General features: G+C 38.6%; 1 protein-coding gene across 3 annotated transcripts in view; it reads right to left on the minus strand.

The window, feature by feature from the left end:
• The window catches only part of SCLT1 (sodium channel and clathrin linker 1), a 223,066-nt gene that overhangs the window by 167,037 nt on the left and 42,137 nt on the right, over positions 1-13,892 (minus strand). The window lies entirely within an intron of this gene.

Below are 13,892 nucleotides of genomic sequence, written 5' to 3' on the forward strand. Positions count from 1 at the left end.
TCATTTAAACAGATTTGATTTTTGTCAAATTTTTGTCAAGATCTTCTAGTATTTGTCCAGATTCTCTAGTTTTCCTCAGGAGTCTGATGCCACTACTGCAAACAAAAGTCTCTAATTAACTTGTTTTCAATTAACTAAAAATGTTTAGAGCAGTAGTTTGGGTGCATCTCACTAGTCTGATATGCTGTTGATTTTATGCAGTTTTTAATTTTAATTTTCAATCCCTCTTTATATCAGGAGTTAGGTGAAAATGTAGTTAAGAGAAATTCTTTACACCCACATATTGTTATTTCTAATTTATGATGTGATTTATGCTTAATTTGTATGTATGCATTTATATGATGGACAGGGTTTGCAGTCCATGTTTATGAAAATGTTTTATGGGTCTTGAAAACACAGTATATTCCTGTTGGTTCATATATGAGTAATAGAAGCAGAAAAAAAAAATATATATGTAACTCAAACTTGTTCTTTGTATCTTTTATATATCTCTTATTTTTTGCCCTTGTTTTCTTTGAAATTATAATGTAATATATTTATAAATACTAAGTAAATACATGTTATCTAATACTCCAAAGATCTCAGCAGTATAATTGAAAAAATAAAGCCATCTAAGTAACGCAAAGATTTTAAGGAATCTTTTTCAAAGCATTACTTTTTATGTATGGTTAATGAATCTTGAAAATTAGATATTAATAATTTAAGTAAGGGCTTCCCTGGTGGCTCAGTGGTAAAGAATCCACCTGCAATATAGGAGAAGTGGGTTCAATCCTTGGGTCAGGAAGATTCCCTGGAGAAGGAAATGGCAACCCACTCCAGTATTCTTGCCTGGGAAATACTATGACAGAGTTGCCAGTCCATGGCGTCACTAAAGAATCAGACACGACTTAGCAGCTAAACAGCAACAATTTAAGTAAGTTCAACAAACATTTGGGGGCTTCCCAAGGGAATCAGTGGCAAAGAACCTGCATGCCAATGCAGGATATGAGGAGATGCGGTTCAATCCCTAGGTTGGGAAGATCCAAGGAGGAGGAAATGTCAACCCACTCCAGTATTTTGCTGAAAAATCCCATGGACAGAGCCTGGAGGGCTACAGCCCATGGGGTTTCAAAGAGTCGAACGCAAGTGAGCACACACACAGAAAACATTTGAAGAGATATTACGTACAAGACAGTAAGATGGCTCTGGTCCTAGGTGTATTTATTCAAATATACAACCAAGTCAAAATGTAAGAATGGTAGAAAAAAGAAAAAGGAGTAAGTTTCCTTGCATTTGGATGGTTTCACAGTAAGAGGAGAAATGAAATCACATAAAAGTTTGTGAAAATAAATAGTGTTATTAATAACAGCAGGACCACATTTCTCTGCATAGTTGCTTTGTCTGCAGTCACCATCAACTAGCTGCTCTCTTATTTTCTTGTGCAAACGCTTAAAAAAAAAAAGTCAATCTTATTGGTTCATATTGCAGAACTGTTTTGCTGAGACCACACAGACCATGATTAGGAAGCTGGACAATCAGGAAGCAGCTATGCTGACTGCTGATTCTAGGATCACACCTCTTTAGCTGAGATCCTGGGATCAGGATGTACTGCCAGTGGTAATGCCTTCAGAACACCCTGACTTAGTTTTGACAGAAGCAGTTGCAAGAATTATTGGTGCTAGGGCCACACTACACTTGTTAGATTCTCATCCACAAAAACAGATTGCCAGATACTGCTTTTCCTCCTACTTATCTCCTGATTTAGGTCATTTACATGTGCTTATCATTAGCAGAACCCAATTCACATTCTGAACTAGATTTTGGTTTTTCAGACTCTGCAGTATAAGAAGGTATACTATAATAAAGGAGGGCGGAACAGATGTTACGCCAATCTACTATATCTGCCATAAACTGTTATTATAATTTTACAATGTAATTAAATATGACCTGAAATGAACAGAAGTACAAAAGAGCTGGGTTTTTTCCTATGAAACCTAAGCTGAATATGAAAGGCTCAATAAAGATGAGTTATTAAATAGCTGCTGTTAAATTAGAGGTAGGTAAAATAATTATAAAAAGTCAGAATTATTATCAAATCAGAGGATCAAAAGGAGATCAAAAGGATCTCTAAGTTCTCACTCTTCTTCAAAGAAACTGAAACTGGAAGTTATAAAGAATGAACTATTTTCCATGGTTTATGTGTAAAAGACAACAAAGAACTGTAATCAGTAGTCTTACTCAAAGTAAAGATCTTAGGCATTATATAAAAAATTAAATAAGTGCACATTTATATGAAGTCAAAGTATGCACGTCTTAAGCATTTTGTTGTCTCTTTCAACCTACAGACTGCCTATTAATCTAGAAGGAAAAAGGGCTTGTACTATATTTTGTGCTAGGTACCGCAGGACCAAATTTAAAAAGTAACTTGTTTCTGACTTTGATATGGTGCTTTACATTAAATTACTATGTATCTGTGCCTCTTGAGTTATTTATGTTTTTTATTATTTTTATATCTTACCATTTGCAGTATTAGTTCAAAAGATATTTAAAAAGCATGTAGTATAATCATAAAAATATACAGACAATAAAACTGAAATCCAGTCCCAATCCCTCATTTCATAGATTAAGAAACTGAGTTTTACCTCGTATGTTGCTGGTGGGAATGCAAGTTGATACAGCCACTACAGAAAACAGTATGAAGGTTCTTCAGAAAACTACAAACAGAATTACCATATGATCTATCTATCCCACTCCTGGGAATACGCCTGGACAAAACTCTAATTGGAGAAGATACATGCACCTCTATGTTTATAGCTGCACTCTTTACAATAGACAAAACATGGAAATGACCTAAATGTCCATCAACAGATGAAGGATAAATAAAATGTGGTACCTATATATAATAGAATACTAATTGTAATACATACGAGGTAAAACTCAGTTTCTTAATCTATGAAATGAGGGATTGGGATTGGATCTCAGTTTTACTGTCTGTCTATTTTTATGATCATACTACATGCTTTTTAAATATCTTTTGAACAATACTGCAAGTAGAAAAAGAACTAAATAATGCCATTTGCAGCAACATGGATGCAACTGGAGATTACACTACATGTCAGAACAAGAAAGGCAAATACCGTAAGACATCATTTATATGTGAAATCTAAAATATGGCACAAATGAATCTATCTACAAAGCAGAAACAGACTCACAGACAAAGAGAACAGACTTGTGCGTGCCAAGAGGGCGACAAGCAGGATGTCCTGGGAGTTTTGGGTTGGTAGATGCAAACCACTACATTTAGAATGAATAAACAACAAGATCCTAATGTATGGCACAGGGAACTGTTTGCAATATTCTGTGATAAATCATAATGGAAAAGAATACAAAGAAAGAATGTATGTATGTGTACAATTGAGTCATTCGGTTGTACAGCAGAGACTGCCACAGTACTGTAAATCAACTACACTTCAATTAAAAAAAAAAAAAAAAAGAAACTGAGCTCCAGAAAGATTAAAGTACTAATACTAGGAAAATTACCCAGTCAGAAACTGCAGTTCTGAAATTTTAACCAATTATAAATAGGCAAGACCACTTTCTAAATCTTTGAGTTGACAAAGATGAATCAAACAATTCTAACAGTTTGTTTTTGAACTGAATTTGTCATTGATAGTAAGATGCACCATTTCTTTTACACAGTATTAAAAATAAAAATTGCTGCTTATTAATCTGACATGCCATTCCCTACAGCTACATCTCAATTTTGTTGATCTTAAAATAGGGGAGGGAACAGGGACTAGTGTTAGTGAATTTTAGAACTCTATATGAGAGAAGAGAGAGTAAGACAAATACAATCACAAAACATTCTAGACAACTGCCTTGTACAACCCCTCTACATGCCTCCCCTCACCTTACAGACTTTATTCATCCTTAAGTCCAAGCTTCCTGGGTGAAGGTACTGACATCGCCACCGCGGTACAGTGTTTCCTTTGGGAATTAATACAGAACAGCCTGATAATGACAACTGTTGCTTCCCTTCTGCTTCTACAGTGACTCATATATATTCTTTCCAGAAAAAAATGGAATTTTCAAATTCTGAAGTGCCACTGAGTACAGTCCTTCAACAGTACACTCTTCTCTATTTAAAATCCCCGAAGAGCTCCCTACACCATCTGTAGGACAAGTTTAAATTCCTTAACTGAGCATATATTCAGCAGTGGCCACAGGACTGGAAAAGGTCAGTTTTCATTCCAATTCCGAAGAAAGGCAATGCCAAAGAATGTTCAAACTACTGCACAATTGCACTCATCTCACAAGCTAGCAAAGTAATGCTCAAAATTCTCCAAGCCAGGCTTCAACAGTACCTGAACCGTGAAACTTCCAGATGTTCAAGCCTGATTTAGAAAAGGCAGAGGAACCAGAGATCAAATTGCCAAGACCTGTTGGATCACTGAAACAGTGAGAGAGTTCCAGAAAAAAACATCTACTTCTGCTTTACTGACTATGCCAAAGACTTTGACTGTGTGGATCACAACAAACTGTAGAAAATTCTAAAAGAGATGGGAATACCTGACCACCTGACCTGCCTCCTGAGAAATTGGTATGCAGGTCAAGAAGCAACAGTTAGTACCTGACATCAAACAATAAACGGGTTCCCAAACTGGGAAAGGAGTACCTCAAGGTTGCATATTGTCACCCTGCTTATTTAACTTATATGCAGAGAACATCATACAAAATGCCGGGCTGCATGAAGCACAAGCTGGAATCAAGATTGCTGGGAGAAACATCAATAACCTCAGATATGCAGATGACACCACCCTTGTGGCAGGAAGCAAAGAAGAACTAAAGAGCCTCTTGATGAACATGAAAGAGGAGAGTTAAAAGGTTGGCTTAAAACTCAACATTCAGAAAACTAAGATCACAGCATCTGGTCCCATCACTTCATGGCAAATAGATGGGGAAACAGTGAAGAGACTTTTTTTTTTTGCTCCAGAATCACTGCAAATGGTGACTGCAGCCATGAAATTAAAAGACACTTGGTCCTTGGAAGGAAAGTTATGACCAGTCTAGACAGCATATTAAAAAGCAGAGACATTATTACTTTGCCAACAAAGGTCTGTCTAGTCAAAGCTATGGTTTTTCCAGCAGTCATGTTTGGATGTGAGAGTTGGACTATAAAGAAAGCTGAGTGCCGAAGAATTGAGGCTTTTGAACTGTGGTGTTGGATAAGACTCTTGAGAGTCCCTTGGACTGCAAGGAGATCCAACCAGTCCATCCTAAAGGAGATCAGTCCTGAATATTCATTGCAAGGACTGAGCCTGAAGCTGAAACTCCAATACTCTGGCCATCTGATGCGAAGAACTGACTCATTTGGAAAGACTGATGCTGAGAAAGATAGAAGGCAGGAGGAGAAGGGGACGACAGAAGATGAGATGGTTGGATGGCATCATCGACTTGATGGACATGAGTTTGAGCAGGCTCCAGGAGTTAGTGATGGACAGGGAGGCCTGGTGAGTTACAGTCCCTGGAGTCGCAAAGAGTCGATATGACTGAGTGACTGAACTGAACTGAAATGAGCATGCAAGGTCTTATACTATCTGGTCTCTGCCCACTATTCCAGTCTTGTGCATAATTCCCTATATAAATATGCTGGGATGTGGCCACTGTAAATGATCTGTACTTTAATAAACATACAAATTTCCATTTGATGAACTCCTGCTCATTCTTAAAGGATCTGCTCAAATTTCATCCTCTCACTCAAGCCTTCTCCAACAAGAGTGATGTCATCACCAAGGATAACTGGATGTGTTATAGTTACATTGTCTGCTGTGCCCACACTTAAGTAATCCTTGACAATAGCCCATGCTCTGGGGAATAGCATAGGGTATTCTTTACATAGAGAAGTTTATAATTAGACTAGAGTTTTGCATATTTCTTAAGGGTAGCCTTATCATAAACTGACTGACATCAAGTGCTCTGACAAATAGAAGTACTGACCATTATTTAAACCAACCAAAGTACCAAGAATGGGTACCTTCAGGATTTGACTAAAGAACAGAGAATCAGCTTTTTGGTTAAAAAAGTAGGAGCAGTAGCTATATGAGAGGGGTGCCACTACTGAGAGGGACCATGCAGTCTGTATGAGACAACTAATAAAAGAAGCATATCCTCAGAGATGGTCCTAATGTTGCCTAATTCTAGTTGTATTCCATGATCCTCCTTATCATGCATTCTTACTTACTTAGAATGAGTTGTTTCTATTTCTTGAAGCAAAAAGAGCCAAATGTATTCCCATATGTAGGTGCTTATAATCCTAATATTTGCAATCATCCATCCCAAAATATTATTTGAACATTTAATACATATCAAGCATTTTCAATGTTTGGTATACTGTGGTAAACAGAATAGACAAAGACTGCTGCTCATGAAGGATACATTTTAGTAGAAAAATGACAGGCAAATAAATAATTTCAGGTAGTAATAGGTATCACAAATTAAACTGGGTAATAGAAAAATAGAAGTTGGGAGGAAAGAGCACTGCTGGATAACGTGGTCAAGGAATGCCTTCCTGACTGATGAGAAGGAGACAGTCCTGTGTACGTCTGGAGAAGAACACTCCAGGCAGAAGAATTACTGATAGGCGAAAGGGCTTCCAGTAGAAACTGGTTTGCCAGTTTTAGGCTTCCCTGATAGCTCAGCTGGTAAAGAATCCACCTGCAATAATGCAGGAGACCCCGGCTCAATTCCTGGGTCGGGAAGATCTGCTGGAGAAGGGACAGGCTACCCACTCCAGTATTCTTGGGCTTCCCTTGTGGCTCAGCTGGTAAAGACTCCATCTGCAATGCGGCAGACCTGGGTTCGATCCCTGGGTTGGGAAGATCCCCTGGCGAAGGGAAAGGCTACCCACTCCAGTATTCTGGTCTGGAGAATTCCATGGGCTATATAGTCCATGGGGTCACAAACAGTCAGACACGACTGAGCGACTTTCACATTCACGTGCCAGTTTTAAGGAAGCCAGTAAGATTACCAGTGTGACTGGAGACTAGTAATTATGGGGGGTGTGGTAAGAGACATATATATACATAAATATACAAACAAAGACTTATCATAAACAGAGACATATACAGAAATTAGGATACCTCTGAGTTTATATGAGAGGTATACCTCTGAGATTATAGAAAGAAAAATATTAAACTTTAAGTAAAAAGGATGGTTTTCCTCACAGTATATAGACATAAATTAGCACCAGAAGAGCAGTGTTTACCATGTAATCCCAGAGATATCTTCTCTTTCATTGGAAAACAGAGCAAATGTATTCATCTTCTGCTATTAGATAAATAAAGTTTTTGAGTACAGAATAACATTTTTGGACAAGTACTGAAAAACAGTGGCTTCCTTTTTTTTTAAATAAATATACACAAGAACTCTTTCCTCTCAAATTTCAAATATGTAACATCTAGAACTTTGTGTTCATAGGCTATTATCAACACATACTAATGATATACTTCTCAACCTGGGGATCTGGCAAAGAGACTGGGAATGCCCAGGGAATCTAATTTGGAAAGACAGTGGGATTTGATAACAGAACTTCCACAGGACTGAGGGAAGCAGAAACCCTTGGAGGGCACAAACAAAATCTTGTGCATACCAGGACCCAGGGGAAAGGAGCAGCGACCCCACAAGAGACAGAGCAAGACTTGCCTGTGAGTGTCTGAGGGTCTCTGGGAGAGATGTGGGTCAGCAGTGGCTTGCTGTGGTGATAGGGGCAGTGGCAGCAGCAGTCCTGAAAGGTGCTGAAGGTCCTGAAATTCTTTTGGAGGCTGCCAGTAGCCTTACCAGTAGCCTTACCGGGCTTCCCTTGTGGCTCAGCTGGTAAAGACTCCATCTGCAATGCGGCAGACCTGGGTTCGATCCCTGGGTTAGGAGGATCCTCTGGAGAAGGGAAAGGCTACCCACTCCAGTATTCTGGACTGGAGAATTCCATGGATTGTATAGTCCATGGGGTCGCAAAGGGTCGGACATGACTCAGCGACTTTCACTTTCACGCTAGTAGCCTTATCACAGAGTGTGCAACACTATGACTGAGTCACCTCAGGCCAAACAAGTAACAGGGAAGAAGCACAGCCTGCGCATCAACAGACATTTGAATTAAAGATTTACTGAGCATGCCTCTGCCCACCAGCACGAGACCCAGTTTTCCCCACAGCCAGTCCCTCTCATCAGGAAGCAAGATTTATAATCTCACAGCCAAAAGAATGAAAATCACAATCACAGAAAGCTAACCAAAATGATCACATGGGTCTCAGCTTTAACTCAAGCAAGCTATGAGTCACATCTTGCAGGGCTACTGAAGATGGATGGGTCATGGCCACATGACAAAATGTGGCCCACTGGAGAAGGGAATGGCAAGCCACTTCAGTATTCTTGCTTGTGAACTCGATGAACACAATCAAAAGGCAAAAAGATATGACACCAGAAGATGAGCCCCCAAGGTCAGCAGGTGTCCAAAGGCTACAGGGGAAGAGCAGAGGAACAGTTCCAGAAAGAATGAAGAGGTTGACCTAAGCAGAAATGTTGCTCAGATGTGGATGAGTCTGGTGGTAAAAGTAAAAGTCCAAAGCTGTAAAGAACAATACTACACAGGAACCTGGAATGCTAGGTCCGTAAATCAAGGTAAATTGGAAGTGGTCAAACAGGAGATGGCAAGAGTGAACATCTAAATTTTAACAATAAGTGAACTAAAATGGATGGGAATGTGCAAATTTAACTCAGATGACCATATAATTACATTATAACTACCACTGTGGGTAAGAATGCCTTAGAAGAAATGGAGTCGCCCTCAGTCAACAGAAGAGTCTGAAATGCAGTACCTGGGTGCAATCTCAAAAATGACAGAATGATCTCGGTTCATTTCCATTCAGCATCACAGTAATCCAAGTTTATGCTCCAACCACGAATGTGAAGAAGCTCAAGTCGAAAAGTTCTATGAAGACCTACAAAACCTTCTAGAATTAACACCAAAAAAAAAGTCCTTTTCATCAGAGGGGATAGTAAAGCAAAAGTAGGAAGTCAAGAGATAGCTGGAGTAAGGCAAGTTTGGCCTTGGAATAAAAAATGAAGCAGGGCAAAGACTAACAGAGTTTTGCCAAGAGAACGCACTGGTCATAGCAAACACCCTCTTCCAACAACACAAGAGATGACTCTACACATGGACATCACCAGATGGTCAATACAGAAATCAGATTGATTATCTTCTTTGTGGTAAAAGTTGGAGAAGCTCTATACAGTCAGCAAACACTTCTGGGACCTAACTGTGGCTCAGACCATGAGCTTCTTACTGCAAAATTCAGGCTTAAATTGAAGAGAGTAGGGAAAACCACTAGGCCATTCAGGTATGGCCTAAATCAAATCCCTTATGATTATACAGTGGAGGTGACAAATAGATTGAAGGGATTAGATCTGGTAGACAGAGTGCCTGAAGAACTATGGATGGAGGTTCATAGCATTGTACGGGAGGTGGTGACCAAAACCGTCCCCCAAAAAAAGAAATGCAAGAAGGCAAAGTAGCTGTCTGAAGAGGCCTTACAAATAGCAGAGATTAGAAAAGAAGGGAAAGGCAAAGGAGAAAGGGAAAAAGATACCAAACTGAATGCAGAGTTCCAGAGAATAGCAAAGAGAGATAGAAAAGCCTTCTTAAGTGAACAGTGAAAAGAAATAAGAGGAAAACAATAGAATGGCAAAGACTATTACAAGAAAATTACAGATACCAAGGGAACATTTCATGCAAAGATGGGCACAACAAAGGACAGAAACAGTGAGCAGAAGAGATTAAGACAACGCGGCACAAATATACAGAAAATTTATTAAAAAAAGAAAAAAGGTCTTAATGACCCAAATAACTGCAATCGCGTGAGCACTCAGAGCCAGACATCCTGGAGTGTGAAGGCAAGTGGGCCTTAGGAAGCACTACTATGAACAAACCTAGTAGAGGTGACAGAATGCCAGCTGAGCTATTTCAAATCCTAAAAAATGATGCTGTTAAAGGGGTGCACCCATTAAGTCAGCAAATTTGGAAAACTCATCACTAGAAAAGGTGAGCTTTCATTCTAATCCCAAAAAAAGGCAATGCCAAGGAATATTCAAACTACCATAGAACTGCACTCATTTTATATGCTAGCAAGATTATGCTCATAATACTTCAAGCTAAGCTTCAGTATCACGTAAACTGAAACCTTCCGGATGTACAAGCTGGATTTAGAGAAGAAGGAGGAACAAGAGATCAAATTGTCAGCATCCGCTGGATCAAAGAAAAATCAAGGCAATTCCAAAAAAATCTACTTCTGCTTCATTGACTACACTAAAGCCTCTGACTGTGTGGATTACAACCAACTGGAAAATTCTTAGAGATGGGGATACCAGACCACCTTACCTGTCTCCTGAGAAGCCTGTATGCAGAACGAGAAGCAACAGTTAAGACCAGACATGGAACAATGGACTGATTCCAAACTGGGAAAGGAGTACGTCAAGACTCTATGTTGTCACCCGGCTTATTTAACTTATATGCAGAGGACATCATGTGAAATGCTGGGCTGGATGACTCAGAAGCTGGAATCAAGATTGCTGGGAGAAATATCAACAACCTCAGATATGTCACTCTAACTGCAGAAAGTGAAGAGGAACTAAAGAGCCTACTGCTGATGGGGGTGAAAGAGGAGAGTGGAAAAAGTTGGCTTAAAACTCAACATTCAAAAAACTGTGATTATCGCATTCAGTCCCATCACTTCAGGGCAAATAGATGGGGAAAAAGTGGAAGTAGTGACTGATTTTATTTTTTTGGGCTCCAAAATCACTGCAGACAATGACTGTAGCCATGAAATTAAAAGATGCTTGCTCCTTGGAAGGAAAGCTATGACAAACCCAGACAGTGTATTAAAAACCAGAGATAACACTTCGTCGACAAAGGTCTGAATAGTTAAAGCTATGGTTTCTCTAGTAGTCATGTATGGATGTGACAGCTGGACCATAAAGAAGGCTGAGCACCGAAGAATTGATGCTATCGAGTTATGGGGCTAGAAGACTCTTGAGAGTCCCCTGGACAGCAAGGAGATCAAACTAGTCCATCCTAAGGAAAATCAACCCTGAATATTCAATGGAAGGACTGATGCTGAAGATGAAGTTCCAATACTTTGGCCACTTGATGCAAAGATCCCATTCACTGGAAAAGACCCTGATGCTGGAAAAGATTGAGGCCAGGAGGAGAAACTGGTGACAGAGGATGAGATGGCTCGACAGCATCACTTGACTTGATGGACATGAGTCTGAACAAATTCTGGGAGATGGTGAAGGACAGGGAAGTCTGACATGCTACAGTCCATGGGCTTGCAAAGAGAAGGACACGATTTATCAACTGAACAACAACAATTTAGTAAGTAATAAATATTATGAATTATTGGATGCATGTCTTATGACCTCACCAAATATTAAATCTGAAGGTACATGATTTCAGATTACTTTCAGCAGTTCAGTAATGTAATTTAAGGATGAAAGGTTTCCCTATCTTTCCCTTCTTCCCATCTCATTGCGTTTCTGATATCTACTATCATGGTTACAAATGTACAGCTACAGTAGCTTCAACATAACACTTTCTAAAATGCGGTAGTTCATGGGGTCGCAAAGGGTCAGACGCAACTGAACTGAACCGATCTGAAAATGACAAGGAACTGAAAGGAGCTAAGTTTTCTTCTTGCCAGTCTCTCTTCTTGGCAGCAAAAGAATCTTCCCAGTGGCACTACTACAGACTGTCCCTTACTTCACTGGATAAAAGTGAATCTCATGTTTATACTTAAACCAATCCCTGACATGAGAAATGTGCATGAGTTTATAATCTAAGATTTATCACCTGAGATTGTGGAAGAAGCTCATATCCTCTGAGCGCAATGAAACTGGAACAAAATCAGGGTTATATGAACTATGAAAGAAGGGGAAAATAGCTCTTACAGAGGCAATGATTGTCTTTCAAATCCTCAATAATAAAATAAAAAATAATAACAATAAAAAGTAGTATTTACTTAGTGCCAGACAGTGCTGTACATATATTTACTCACTATATAACCCAATTTCCTTCCTCTGGCAAGTTATGAGAAGGAAATATGATACTGAAGAAAATAAGACAAAAACAAAATAAAAACTAGTATATTCTCCACATGAATTGCATTTCAAGGAATAGACTAAAAATGAGGATGATATAACGAATATTTTTTTCACCTCTTCCTAAGTCTCATAAAATGACTTCACTATTGTCTATTTGTAATCAATTCCTAGGTAATATTCAGCTGTATACAATGCAGTAGAATGTTTCCCAAACCCAAAACGTGGAACTGCCTACTCCTGTATGACCCAAGCCACGGCCAGCCTCCGTTACTCTGACCTGGTCATATCCAAAACACGCTCCTTAAACGATACACTCTTTGATTTTGCAGCCCTTAACAGCAATGCTTAATTGAAAGCAGGATACTGCCCGAAAGACAGAGTTTACTTTAAAACCTGATAACACTGAGTTATTTAAAGTGCCTTTTAACAAGCTCAGGATCCATTTTTCCTCATTTCCCTCTTATACTCAGAATAAATACATTTATGAGCCACGACTGCAGCACTATTAAAACAGTAAAGGCAGATTTTTAGAGGACTGGTTTCAAAGACCTGGACATAAAAGGAAGAGTACGGGGTCAAATAAAGGAAACGACTAAATCATTGTCTCATTCATGTAACACCGTATTATCCTCAAAACATTAAAATACAAACTTTACTTACATATACTGGTGATTCAAAAATCTTAGTAATACTCTTTACTAGGAAGATCACAGTCTGTCTCATAATTATTGTGAAAAACAACAGTGCATCATAAAAAAGTTAGAAAACTTTTCATGGGAAAAACCAGAAATAAATGAGAAAAATGGAAAATCTAGTTAAGAGATTTACATAGAAGAATGCAAACAAAGGAATGCCAAACTTTAAAAAGATTTCTTAATTTTTTTGGTTTAGTTTTATGTCAACAACAAAAGTTCTATCAGATCTCAGTCCAGTTACATAATCTTCAAAAGTTAAACTTGGAATAGATTAACCCTGAACATTTTTAAAAGAAAACGTGTGAGAAGATCTTTATGACCACAAGCTGAAAGGATTTGTTAGAGACACAAAGATCAACAACCATAAGAGAAAAGATAGATATATTCAACTACCTCAAGATTTTAGAAAAATAAAATTCTGTTGATCAAACGTATCACAACCTGGAAACAGGAATCTGAAATGCACCTATTGTCTAACACAACAAATGGGCCACTGGCACTCATTATTCATTCTCATCCCTTTCCATTTTCTAGCATCTTTTATAGTAATTAAAATTCTAAAACTGTATTTCCCAAATTTCCTTGCAGCTGGTGTGCTGTATGGGATTAGTTTCAGCAGTGAGAGGCACTTGAGGGGGATATGGAAGGTAGAAGTGAGCTGAGAATATTTTCCTGTAGGTATGATAGATGGCAAGCAAAACTGGCAGACTTGAGTGCTCTTGAAATCAGCAACCCATAGTCCACTTTTCAGTGTCAAGTTTTCAGCTTCATGAAAATGATGTTGTAGTGGTGGCTATAGCAGCATAAATTCCTGAACACAGCATCTCAGCCTCTATGGTATGACTCTAAAACCAATGATCTTACCTACATTTTAACTGAAAGTTACTAAATCTCTTATTTGTTTGAAATGCCTACAATGGTTATGGTTAACACTGACTGGCACACCAACAAATACTGACAATACAGATTATATAAATTTACTAAGGGAAAGATAAACAAATAGAAAATGGGAAAAAGAATGAATGTGCATTTCATGAGAAATCACATGGGTAAGGAAATACATGAAAA

This window comes from Cervus elaphus, chromosome 5, assembly GCF_910594005.1.
Source record: "Cervus elaphus chromosome 5, mCerEla1.1, whole genome shotgun sequence".
NCBI lineage: Eukaryota > Metazoa > Chordata > Mammalia > Artiodactyla > Cervidae > Cervus > Cervus elaphus.